The sequence below is a fragment of the Chrysemys picta genome, chromosome 7, assembly GCF_011386835.1.
Source record: "Chrysemys picta bellii isolate R12L10 chromosome 7, ASM1138683v2, whole genome shotgun sequence".
Taxonomy (NCBI): Eukaryota; Metazoa; Chordata; order Testudines; family Emydidae; genus Chrysemys; species Chrysemys picta.
This window is the reverse complement of record NC_088797.1, coordinates 8,844,945-8,858,698: the sequence shown is the minus strand read 5'-3', so window position 1 is coordinate 8,858,698 and position 13,754 is coordinate 8,844,945. Positions and strand designations below refer to the sequence as shown.

The 13,754-nt window shown below is 43.2% G+C and overlaps 1 protein-coding gene across 2 annotated transcripts in view; it reads left to right on the top strand.

Moving 5' to 3' along the window:
* The first annotated feature begins 269 nt into the window (after positions 1–269).
* FRMD4B (FERM domain containing 4B) overlaps positions 270–13,754 on the top strand; it is a 197,186-nt gene continuing 183,701 nt past the window's right edge. Inside the window, exon 1 of one of the 2 annotated variants that reach the window (XM_024100169.3) lies at positions 270–420. The gene's annotated coding sequence lies outside the window, so the exon portion shown is untranslated. The remainder of the gene's footprint in view (positions 421–13,754) is intronic. The other variant, XM_008179480.4, reaches the window with a different exon arrangement.

The window sequence follows — 13,754 nt, the reverse complement described above, 5'->3', positions numbered from 1 at the left end:
GCAGCTGCAAGGCCGGCTGGTTAAACCCCGTTACCCCTGCCCTCGGGGATTGCACAGGCTCTCTCCAGCCGAACAGGGCTGGCTGCCTGCCTGCAGCTCGGTGCAAGGGAGCGGGGTGTTGCCCGCTGGGCGCTCGGGCTCTCCGTGCAATGCCCGGGCGGGACCCGTGCCTGGCAGCTGCCGGGGAGGGGGGGCAGTCCTGGATGAAAGGACCGAGCCTGGAGAGCAGCCGCCGCCGCCAGAGGCGTGATGCCAGCTGAGCCCGGGCTGTGCAGCGGAGCTGCCTGACACAGCGCCGCACAGGACCGGGGGGAGGAGGAGGAGCAGGCGTGGGGGGCGGAGAAGCAGCAGCCGGAGCGGTGGAGGGGAGCCCCGAACTGGCTGGCCCTGGGCAGAGCCCAGCCGAGGCAGAAGGCGAAGGTAGGTGGCCGCATTGTTGTCTGATGGGAGCAGGGAGGCTCCCCCCCCCCCCGAGCCTCTCTCCGCAGTGAGCTATTGTCAGCGTCCCCAGCAGCCAGGCGTCTCGCGCCCAGCCCCCGGGGGGCAGGCACCGGCTGGAAATCCGCCTGGGTGTTGCCAGGAACAATGGCAGGGCGAGGGCGCCCCCGGGCTCGGCCACCCTAGGGCGGCGTTTCAGCAGCGCCGGCACGGGACGTTTTGCGGGTTGCAAGGCGTTGTGTGGGGCTGGGTTTTTTGTTTGTTTGCCTGCCATGCACAGCCAGGGACCATGTGCTTTGTTGTCAGGGGTGTGTGTGTGTGTGGAAGGAGCTGGTGCATTTGCAAGGAGACGCGTAAGGAGCACGGAGGGAGGGAAGGAAGTTACAGGGCAAGAGAATCGGGCCCCTAAGGTTTGGGTGGACAGGCGCTTAAAGAGGTGGGGGCTTGTTCCAAAGTCTTTTTTTTTTTTTGTTAAGGAGGCGGCATTGCAGGGTTGATCCCCGAGCTGTCCCCTGGCACTGCAGCGTGCTCTGTCTCTCTCTTTTAGAGAGATGCAGTTTCTCTCCCCTGCAAGGGGGTGGGGGTCATCCTGCTACAGGATTAGACAGTCAGAGCTCAGCGCTCTGACAATAATGCTGCTTTAATACGACCCGTTCTGTCTGGTCATGTCCCCAGACTCCTTCTCAGGCTGCAGAAGCGGAATACTAGGAGATTTCTTTTGTCTTGCTCCGGCCCGGGTGTCGGATTTATTCCTGGGTGGGGTGATGCCAAACATTCCTCGGATCTGTTAGCACTTGTAGGGGGAAATCGTTGTTCAACTCTTAAGGTCCTCTCATGATAGATGAAGAATCACCTTATCAGGTGCACTGAAGTTTTCCATCAGTGGAACTGCCCAGACAGCTGTTGGCTGTATCTATTCTGAGAGGAAGCTGAAGGCATTATCCCTCACTGGTTACTTTTCTTAGTAATATTCAAGGCAATAGAATAATCTGTAACCTACAGCCCCTCTTTCCATGGGGGATAAATGTCAGCTAGGACAGAGTGCTTCCACATGGAAGGGAACAATGCAGTGAGCAAATGGTACTTAAAAAATACAGTTGTATCATTTCTACAAAATATAATACTTAAGTCTTAATAGGAGGTACAAAAGAATTCAAGCAGTATTTTGAATTCCCTGGTCAGAAGAGGCTTATTACTTATTCATGGTATTTGTCTGTCTGTATTTATCTATTTGTTTAAGTTCAGTATTATTTGCAGCATAGCATTTTTATCTGAGTATGTTGGGAAAGCACATAAAACCCAAAAGGACAGAGGAGTTTAAATCTTACCTCCAGCAGTATGAATGTTTTACATTACTTTCATTTTACATTGTGGTCAACAATAAATGTTCATTTCCTATACATAGATTTTACCAGACACAACCTAAAGAAGAACAGGAGGACTTGTGGCACCTTAGAGACTAACAAATTTATTAGAGCATAAGCTTTCGTGGACTACAGCCCACTTCTTCGGATGTGCTAACCAGTGTGAGATATACCCGGGCTGTCACCACACTACCTTAAGGCCACGTTTCCCTTCATTTTAAAGAAATAGTTTTTTGCACTTTATTCATTTGCAACATAAACCATTTGCTTTCTGTGCACATACCTACAAACACTTATACATGCCTACCCTTATCTTTGACACAAGAGTACAGGTTTGTAGGATCAGGCTGTCATTTAGTTAAAGTGTAACTTAATGTATACATATTTCCCTTGCTTTTGTTACACTTGCTTTTCCTTGCTGGCCTCATCCGACTTCCTCTTTTCTTTCCTAGAATAGCCTCTTTCCCAGTATTGTTTTCAGTGTTTGTTTCCTCTTGTCCTTTTCTTTCTCTCCACCCATTATATGGCTTCAGTTTTCCCCCCTACATTGTGTTCTTCACTACGTTTTCTTTCTCCCACTTCTGCCAAGACTGGACATTCTCTCTTTCTTCCCACCCTATCTAACTTCTGGCTTCCCTGTGCAAGAAAGTTGCCCCAGTTTAGCTAAAAATGTGATTTTAAACCAGTTGAGTCAAACTGCCAAAGGCTATGTGGACACTGATATTTCAGGGTAGATTAACTAAATTAGGAACAGGTTTAAACTAAAGCAAAATAAGCTACTCTTAAACCAGAAAAGACTTTCTACACCAAAGTTTTCAACCATTTAACTACATCTGTTTAAAAACAATATTTAAGTTTAAACCAGTGTAGCTACAAGCCCTCATCAAAATTATAAACTTGATAGGACCTATATCTGTTTTGTGTGTACTGTATATAAAATAAATGGTCACTTTTCCCTCTGGGCTCACCCACTTCCTTATATACAAGGTACCAGCTCTTCAGCTGCTGTAAATCATCATATCTTCATTCAATTCAGTTAAGCTATGTCAATTTACAACACCTGAGGAACTGCCGTAAGGCGTGGACAGAGTTATTAGACACCAGGGCTCAGAAATCAGTGGAAGTGAGGAGCCTACATACCTTTGTGGAGCTGGGTCTTTGTAGCCAGAGGATTTAAGTCAAATGATAGGTCTCAATAAAAACCCAAGCCCCATCTGCTGGGATACCTACCAGAATATTGTTCCTGTGACTTGCTCAGCGTTTCCATCTTTTATATTCTCTCACTAGTAGGAATATGATCAACTTGAAGCTCCTCTTGCCCTGCTGGAGTGGAGCAGAGCAGGAGCTTTCTCTCTGTAGCCCCCCAAAATTTATGCTCAAATAAATTTGTTAGTCTCTAAGGTGCCACAAGTACTCCTGTTCTTTTTCTCTCTCTCTCTGATTCTCTTTCTCACCCCCCCCCCCCATTTTCCCTTCAATCAAGAGCTGCTGTCTGAGGGGTGGTGGGCTCTTCTTTGGGTGTTCTTTCTTGTGCCCAGGCTCTACTCAGAGCTCTTACAGGAGGTAGTTGAGTAAAGTTGACCTGTGTTTTGTCTATTTTACTGCTGGTTGCTGGGTTCCCAATAACAGCAATGAAAACCTGTTAGGTCTTCAATCAGTCAGAGGTGGCTTGGGAAAGCTCTGAGCACCTGCTTTATCTGCAGACTTAGGAAGACTGCAATGGTTTGGTTTTATCCTTGATTTGCATGTGGCTGGGATTTTTCACACCCAGCGCTAACCAGAAAACTTTGAAAATCTCAAAATGGAGAAAAAGAATGGTTGAAGTTCTTTGCAAAACTTTTCTGTTTTTTATTTTATTTTATTTTATTTTATTTTCTGATCTACTTGAAGCTTGGGGTTTTGTTTGTTTGTTGTTTTTTCTAAAGTGAGCTTGTTCTGTAGAAGTCAGCAATACATGCCTCAGAATGATCTGTATTCCTTTGCGGTGAGTGGATTTTCAAGGTTTCGTCTGTGCTATATAGAAATTCACCTTGCTGGTTTCATTTGACTTCTGTGGATGCAGCTGATGCCAGATTGGTCTTTAGTCTTCAGTTTAATTTTGACATATTGAAAGTTCCAAAAATGTATGCCCCTGAGATTTCATTTCAGTTAGTTAAAAATCTACATGTTATCTTAATCAAAAGGCAACAATTGTCCAGATATTTTCCTTTCCTTAAACAACCCCCAGATTCCTTTAATTTGGAAACGTTAGTGGAGCAAATGAATTCCTGAGGTCTAACTTGCAGGTGTCTCTTTTTCTGTGGCTCTCTGCTAGTAGGCATCTTTTACTTTCATGAAAGCTGGAATGTTTTATGGCCAGTAAAACTACTGATTCCCTAGAACGTGTCTTAGCAGTGGAAGTCGGGGATGTTATACAGTTTTTTGCTAGAATTAAAAAAACAAATTTTTAAAGTTCCTTTGAAAAAAAATGTTGGGCTTTTTTTGTAGATGCATAAGAGTTACCAGATTTGTCAATTGTGAACTTTGCTAATGCAAGTCATACAGGTAAACACCAGCATCATCATTATCAGCCTTTCTAGCAGTCTTTACAAAGAAGCTATGGACTGGGAAGGGGGCAGGGAGAATGAATTGCTGGGTCCACCTCTGCAGTGTATAGGAGTTTGGTAATATCCCTTTAAATAGTTTGAGGACAAAAACCACCCAGACACCACTGGGTGCCAAACAACTGTGTTTGTTAACTATATACAAGCACAAGGAATAGTTACACCTATACACTGCTGCTGGGTTGGGTTAAAGTGGCTTCTGCAGTATGGCTCCCCATCTTCTACTAGCTGGCTCACAAACTATATAAGGGGATGCCACCCAGTTCCTGTAACACTGCGCACACATCTGTCACAAAAGATGGTCCTTTGAGGCACAGTGGGTGGGTGGACTGAGACAGGAATGGGGGAGGGAACAAGGGGTGGGGTGATATAGGGAATCCTGCAGTACCTTTGGATAAAAGAAGACTTCCAGGGCCAAATTCATCCATGTGTACACAGATGCAACTCCCCTAGATGAATTGGGCAAATCCACTAAATGGTGGTGTAAGTTCAAGTGGGGTATAAATTAATTAGAGGGTGGGACAAGTTACACTATCTTACCATTTACAACCATTTTCTTTCTATCAGCCATGTGTCACTGACGCTGTAAATCGAAGATTAACAGGGATTCGCCGGAGCTCTTACTAGATCAAAATCCTCCATCAAAAGGTGTGAGGATGGGAAAATCAAAGTTGTGTTTTAGGTTTACAAAACTTCCAAGTTTACAGCTATATTTTTATGGCAAACAATTAGGTTAATTTTTCTCTGGATGTTGATATTTCAGCTCTACTCGGAACCTGGGAAAAAAAACAAGTCTGAGGCTGGCTTCCTCTTCAGAAAACTTGGGCCCATATCATAGTGGAGTGGTAGTTCCGCTCCATTTATAATCACAATTTGTTAGCATGTGGTGCTGGGTGCACGTGGCTTAGAAAAGTTGTGATCTTGGTTCTTAGGGTGGGGTGATGCTTGATCTGTCAGGGTAGGTGAGACCAGAAATGGGGTCCTTTGTCCTCTAAGCCTTCTGGATCACAACTGTATATGTTATAGCCCGTTAATGAGTTATGAAATGCAGCTATGTGTAATGACTAGCATTTAGGGTCATATTCCACTATCCATTCGAAGTGGTAAGCAATGCACGTTAATTGAAACTCTGTGTGGAGATAGGATGTGGTATATGCTAGGTAGGAAGACCAATAACTGAAGAAATACTAACATTTCCATTTTGCTATCAAGTAGCAAAGGCTACAGGCCCTCAAAGTGGTGTGGTATCATTTGTAAAGGTGTGTCATATAGGTTTTAACTTTAAATGGTAAGTAAGAGGAGGTTTAACTTGTATTGCCCTGTTTTACACTGGCATGACGCGGTTGATTTAAATGAGTTACACCTGATTTACAGCACTATCAGTGAGAAGAGAATAAAGCCACACATTCTTTGTACTGTACCTCTTAGCTAAAGAATTCCACCTTGTTCTAAACGGCATTCTTTGAAAGGATAATAGATATATTTGACCCTAGCATCCAGCTGTGCAGGAGAGGCAGTGGAATGTCCATAATTGGAGATAGTCAAGGCTAGACTAGACACTCCTATTGGGAATTCATTAGAAATAATGATGCCAGACACCGCAATGCAAAGGAAGGATGAGATGACCTACCAGAGAGCCCTTCCAACTCAAATGATTCACTGAAAATGCCAATGTCTTTCATTGCTTCTTCCGCTCCATGCTGATTTCAACTGACAGCTTCAGCACAGGACCAGACAAGGGGTTGACCAGTAATATCAGCTGCTGTCTCTTTGTTGCACCTGACTGAACCAATCAGATAAACTCGATCAGTGCAAAGAATCTGAGTGAACCAGATATGTGTGGTTGGGAGAGTTCTGAGAGCTGAAGCTTGCAAAATGAAAACCTTGCTTGCCAGAGTTCAAATCTCTGTGGAATAGCTCTGTGTCCATCACTGCGTCTGAGTGTGCTTTCAATTAATCTAAACAGGGTTGCCGGCTATAGATATATTTATTTTTGGGCTATAACCCAAAATCTAAAAATAGCAAATGCACGGGAATTTATTTCTGGAGTAGGTAATGTTAGTATTTTATCACAATATCACAGTAAAATGGGCTTCTTTGTATAGAAATTCCTATTACAAGATTGAATGTAAAGATTTGCCTGTTGCACAGCAAATTTAATGAAACACTCACATTTTGCTTAAGGATTTTGGGATCCTGATCAGCTAGGGACAACTGTAGAACATCCATAGGCACGTGACTGCTCAAGAGCTTTGTAGATGGCCAGGTCACTAGAGAATGGGTTGATCGAAGAGAGGTGGAGGTTGAACACCTTTTGGTTTTGTAATCAGAGGTTCAGATGAACCATTGCAAGCCATATGGCGCAAGACTGGTCAACACTTGAAACCTTTTGGCTATCCAGACATATGATTAAATCAAGCACAGCGTATGGTAACTAGGTCAGTGGGTATTAGATGCGCTGCCTGAATGTCTCTTTGTAACATTCCAAAAACACATCAGCATTTCATAAAGACATTGCTTATCTACAATAGCAGTGTCCTAGACAGCTTAGAATATGTACAGCTGGGTGGTTGTTGGTTGTGTTTTTTTTTTTTTTTTTTAAATGGGGTCAACACTTTGCTTCCAATACAATGCTTAAGTGCTACAGAGAAGCTCTTATTGTTGGATCCAGCCAATTCAAAACATTAACCTTCCGCAGCCCCTTCCCCAAACATGTTGCATCAGTGCTTTCAGCAACTGTTAACAATACCATGGTTAAATGGGATGGGTTATAAAGAGCAGATGAAAAAAGCTTTCAACACTCTCAAATGCACTACCTTGAAACTACAGGAATTTCTGGAAAATGGGTAATGGACATTGAATGTTTACACACTCCTGCTTCAATTCGCCTTTCATGTGATTTTAATTTATAGCCTAGTTGATTTCTCAGAATAGGGTCATGTATATGTGTTAATTTTAATGTGAGAAAGCCTCTGCTGGTAGACTGTATCCTGTTCTTTGATGGGTGGACGATATCTAGAACTGCTAAAAATGTTCCAGATCTTGATTTGCTGCCAAAACTCAATGCAAAGAAAGGAAACAAATTTTGAATTTTATCTTTTACCAGCTCTAACCTTATCCAACTGCTAGAAATAGATAAGAAACGTATGATCTGTTGTCTTAGAAGTGGGGTCTTGGTCCATGACAATGGCTCCTATGGTGATAAAATAATTAAAGGGCCACTGTGCAAATTGTCCGGTCTAAAAATGTACACAGCACTATCCTAGAAACATAAAATGTAGAGATGACAGACATTTTAAATCATCATCTTCCATCTCCCTACCAATGCAGGAATGATCCATATTGTACAGTCCAGTTCTAGATTGGGATTTTCAAAGGAGGCTACTTAGCACTTACAAGGGAATTTAGGTGCCTAAATCCTTTGGGATTTTTTAGACTATTCAGCCCTAGAGTTTTGTCCGAATTAACTTTAAACTGCGCTCAATTCCTTTGAGACAGAATTCCACAGGCTGAGTTAATCTTCCACATTATAAATCTCTCCTACATAATGAATCGTTCCCTTTTTAGTTCAGTATGTAGCAGAGATTGTTTACCGACTGTGTTTAACAGTTGTATGGCCGTCTTAACCAAAAAAAGAGCTGCATGTTAACTTCTAGGCTAGCGATTGTGCAGTCAGTTTTTTGTTTGTCGTTGGAGAGCAGCAAAATAAAAGATTTTTAGGTGATTCTCTCCCCTCCCCCACCAAATTAATATCTTAACCTAAGTGTGGATCTTTTTTGTGGGTCTCCCTCCCCACTTAGGATTTAATGTCCTGAAATTACATTTTATTGCCAAGCCATTGACAAAAAGATGCAAGACCAAGGCTGAAATCCTGGTTCCACTGAAATTTAATGGAAGTCTTGCCAGTTGACTTTACATCCAGGATGTCACTGTAAATTAATTTTATTGTTAATTGTATTGGTTTTATTAAAATAAGTGCTATATTAATCATACGGTAATATTTTACTTGTGATAGAGTGAGGATGAAATGGGTTACTGTTGCCATAGGCAAGCAGTATTGGAAGGAGAATTTAAAATACTTTATGCGACCCTGGATATTTCTCTGAGTTGGGGACTAACCTTTCGCAGATCTATCTGGCAATTCAGAAGCCTGCTTTCTAGCATATGCTAACCTCAGTTGACATTGTAATGCTCTCTGCAGCTATTATGTCAGAAGTGTACAAGAGCACCATTATGCTATGATTCTCATACCGTGGCTTGACTAGTTATGGCATGGGAGCTTTAATGATGGCATTTCAAGTGCATCTCAATTATCATTGGTTTCTGATGGCAAAATTGGAGTCCTACCACTGCTTTCCTTCTCCTGTATTCCCTGGCTCTTCCCACTATTGTTTAAATAATGAGTTTGTCTGGACCCGGCTTTTCTTCCTACTCCAAAACATCCGGACATCTCTCTACTGCTACTTTTTTCCATGTTCCCCCTTGCTCGTGTCTTCAGCCGGCAAAGAAACAATCCAATTGAACATTGCCAGATGAAACTATTCAGCCAGATCTGACTGGATAGCAAGGGTTTCTCTCCACTGTGACCGTTGCAGAAGATGAAGTGTGACTAGATGAGAACAGGCTGGACGGAGATGACAATGTTTTCCAAACCTTCATCATGATCAGTGGTGCTTGTGAAACAACCATATGACTGGAGCTGCACAAGACAAAAATGAAAATGGTCTGTGCCCCAAAGAATTTATAAACTTCAAGATGGATACAGGCAAGACATGCCTCACTGGGGAACCCAAAGGAAGGAGGTCACTTGAAAATGTTTTTCCTTATCTAACATAAATTTGTCTTAACTTAAAAAAATTCATCAAACAGGATTGCGTTTCCCAGTCTGTAACGTTCCACTTGTGCATTGTCCCAAGAAGAACCCCAAGCAGGGAAGCAGTTACTTCAGTTTACTAGTGAAGTGGATGCAAACTGGGACTCTGATTATACAGCAGTGTGAGGACCCAATCCTAAAAAGACTTAATGTTACACACCTGAACAATCCCATTGACTTCCATAGCTCTATTCCTGTGCATAAAATTAAACACATATATAATTATTTTCAGGATCAAGACCTAAGAGCAGATTCAGTCCCAAAGCAAATTTAAATGAACTAAAATTTTAATGCCACTTTTCAGTAAAACCAATTTACTGCACATACGTTTCACGTTGAGCAGAGATATAAAAATTGGAGCTTCAAATGGAAGCGCTGCATCACTAGATTGTGTAGATTATTTAAATACTTGATTATAAATAAACAAAGTAAAATAAAACCATTTAAAAGAACTTGCCCCAGAAAAGGAAATGTGGTAGAAAATTAATTGACTCTAAGGTACTTTGATTGTCAAAACCTAATTGGGGTTTTATCAAAAACATCTTTGCTATTAGAGGTAACTTACTGAAAAGAAGGGCTTTTAACACAGCAAATATGTGAGAACTTCTAGAAAACATGGACTCAAATTTCCCCCTCCCCCTGCTGCAGAAAAACAAAAAATTTGAGCCAGATAACGAATGGAAACTTGCCTAGCTTGTCTATTGCCTCATTCTTCTTGAAAGTAGGATGTATTTCTTTCTAGCATAATGAAGTGCTAAGTGAGGGGTGGCCAACCTGAGCCTGAGAAGGAGCCAGAATTTACCCATGTACATTGCCAAAGAGCAGCCCCCCATCAGCTCCCCAACATCCAGCCCCCAGTGCCCCCACCCCCCAACTCCCATGCCTCCCGCCTGCCGTGATCAGCTGTTTTGCATGCTCAGGAGGCTCTGGGGAGGAGGGCACAGCACATTTGGGGGAAGGAGTGGAGTGGAGGCAGGGCCTGGGGCAGAGAGCACTCCCTGGCACATTGGAAAGTTGGTGCCTGAAGCTCCGGCCCCGGAGTCAGCATCTATACGAGGAGCCGCATATTAATCTCTGAAGAGCCACATGTGGCTCCGGAGTCACAGGTTGGCCACCCCTGTGCTAGGTTATCAAGCAGAGGAAAGCTGCCTTTGCCAAGGAATGTTTGGACCTGGTTCCCGTTCCAGATCATTACTGCATCAAGACCGTATTCTGAAGCTATAATGCATTTGTCTGTTTGACAGCCCTGGAGAATGAAGTTTTGTTTGTCAACAGAGCATGGATTAAACTAGTCGCCTGTCAATATGCCTTAACGCTAATCATGTGAGACCACTTCTCTGGGTAGAAGGATAATTCACTTACCATATCTATTAGTCCTTCCCTTCTCTGCAGAGACACCCACAGCAACCCCAATTGGCTATCCCTTCCTCCTAGAAACTGATTGAGACAAGCTGTCATTTAGTAGCAATTTTCAGTCACTGACTTGAGGTAGGTTTGAACCAGAGACTTCTCAGGTGGTAAATGGGTCCCAATTCCTTGAGCCACTCAAATCTCTGGCAACTGTAGTATGTGGAAAATGCTTACTAGAGTTTAGTGTAAACAATCTGGTATTCTTGTCAGGTTCACACTAAGTGCGCTTCTGGCCTCCGAACATTCAAAGTGTCCTAATTCCATATCTGCAAGTAGGAGGGGTTGTCATGAAGTATATCAACACTGGTTGACAGATCTATTCATCTTAGATTATTAAACATAGGGGGCAGAGGAGATCTACTGAACTGTTCACCTCATTGGCAAAGGGGCAGGACGAGAGTGAAGTGGAGGCCGAAGTGTCTGGTTTTGAAGAGAAGAACAGCATCTCTTTGCTTGAAGAGTTATCCTGCCGTGGTCCGTGGAACAATTTGGCACATCAACATTTTTTTAAGTAAACAGGATTCAAGACCAATGAGTTTTATAAAAGCCTGAATCAAAGCAGCTCATTCAGGCTAAAATAAGACCAGGCCTTAATCCTGTTGTGGAGTCCAGCCTCATCGGAGCTCTTAATTACCGACTTCACTTCTCTAACCCCATTCCCTCCCCTTCATAGATTAGGGACTGGCTTTTAATAGAGTTGTTTAAACCAGGGGCCCTCAGCCTGAATCTCTGTATCCTTAACCTAATCCCCTCCGCCTCTTCTTCATGTAGGCAAAGTCCATCTTTAGCAAGGCATTAACTCTTTGTCTCCCAGGAGTTACACCTTGTCACAGTGCCCGTCCGGACAAGTTACACCTGTTTGCCCATCCCAGTGAAAGAAATCCCGTTGCTTGCTTTTCACATGCCCCAGTACAACTCAAATGGAGCCTTCGCTGCATGAGAACTTTCAGATGAGGCATGTTTTGTACCAGGCACACTTACGGGTATTTATTTGCCTGAGTAGTGCCTTAAATAGAGTTGTGTGGGATTCTGAGTGACAAGCGAATAGGGCCTTTTTGTTGCGTTTAATTCTGACACCTAGTATTTTTCTTTTTATCTAACTACATTCTAGTATTGGGCTAGGTGTCTCGCTTCACTTGGCGTTTCTTCTATCGCTGTCAGTAAACGTGTAATTTTCTGTGTGTGTGTTGCATGGTGCCAGAGTTCTGCTCTCCCATCATCTTACAATGAACATGACTTAGAATTATCTTGTAAGAATCGCTAGACACCGGTGGAGGGAGCACTGAATAATACTCTGAGGATGCCAGATTAGAAGGAAGATGGCAGAAAGCTGTTTAAATGACCATTCAGATCAGCAGGACGCTGCAAGGCAGTCTTGTGCACCGTGTGGATGATAAATACTGAAATCCCGGGGCAACTGAATTGACAGTGGGGGTTTGTAAGGGGATACAGAGCCTTTCAATTATAGGTTCCTGGTCTAAGGCCAGGGCTAGAAGAAGATCTTGATAAATGGAGAGAGATTTGGCGAGACATCGACTCAAAATAAGCAGAGGAAAAACAGAGTATAAGGCAGGGGTTCTCAAACTTCATTGCAGCACGACCCCCTTCTGACAACAAAAATTACTTCATGACCTTAGGAGGGGGGACCGAAGCCTGAGACAGCCCGAGCCCCACTGCCCTGGGGTGGGGGTGGGGGGCAAAGCCCGAGCTTCACCGCTCTGGGCAGGGGGGCCAAAGCTGAAGCTCAAGGGCTTCAGCCCCAGGCAGGGGGCGTGCAACCTGAGCAGCCTTGGTGACCCTATTCAAAAGGGCGGCATGACCCACTGTAGGGTCCCGACCCACAGTTTGAGAACCGCTGGATAAGGTATGTCATTTCAGTAGAGTGAACGCTGAAGAATGATCCTTGAAACTAGATGGGCACACAATACTGAAAATGCAAAGTTTCAGGTATCTGGGTTCCAGAATCTGGGCAAATGGAGGACGAAATTAGAGCTAGGCTAGTGAATGTCTGGCTCAAATGGAGAGAGAGCAGTGGTGTGTAATATGACAGGAAGATAGTAAGATCAAAAGGGAAAGCCTGTAAAATGGTGGTCCGTCCACTTATAATGTATGGCATTGAGTGGGCAACAAAGAAGAAACATGAGCAAATGATTTTCTCACAGAAATGTGAATGTTGATATGGATGATTGATGTAAGCATAAAAGGCCATGTGAGGAATGTGTGTGTTTAGGGTAACACCCATACATGATTTGGTCACCTCCAGCACAGACCTGACAACTCTGTGGGTAAAAGAGTTCTACAGGTTATGACTGAAAGAAAATGACAGGTGAACCAAGATGAACTGGTGGGATGTCCTAAAGGAAACCATGTTGGCATGTGGTGTGAGAGAGGATATAGCAATGAACAGAGCATTTTGGAGCGAAAGGACATGGGTTATTGTACATGATAATCTTGAGATAGAAAGATTATATGGAAGGATATTTTGTTAGAAGCACATTTTTGATTTTATGTGGTATAAATATATAGCTATATGACATACTATATTGTATCATGTATTCTATGCAGAAGAACTGCCATCAGGACATTAAGGTTTTGGAATCGAACACTCAAAAGTTAGGAAACGAAGGTTGAAAAGTCAACTCTAATTCTGCCTACCCACCCATCTGCTTTGCATACAGGGAGACAATACTATTTGTGACACTGAACCTATATTCTTCACAGTGATGATATTATCGGTTTATGGCATAATTATGATGCATTCTGGACAAGATAAGTCATGTGAGGTGTCATTGGAAAGGTTATGAGTTGCTGAATATGATTATCCTATTTGTGTGCATGTATCATTTTTGTATCTGAAGTTATGAATATTGACTCTGTATCTGTATTTCAAAGGTAGTTACACCTGGGTAATGTCCACTGGACAAGATGCGTTCAGTCTAGGTAGCTGGTTGGGAAGGGCCTGTTCAGGGCAATGAGCCATTAGGGAAAACAATAGGCCTTAGGAGAAGCTCTGGTGACCCTTCCTGAGAACACCCGAAACAGCTTGTGAGTGGTGCCTGTTGTGAC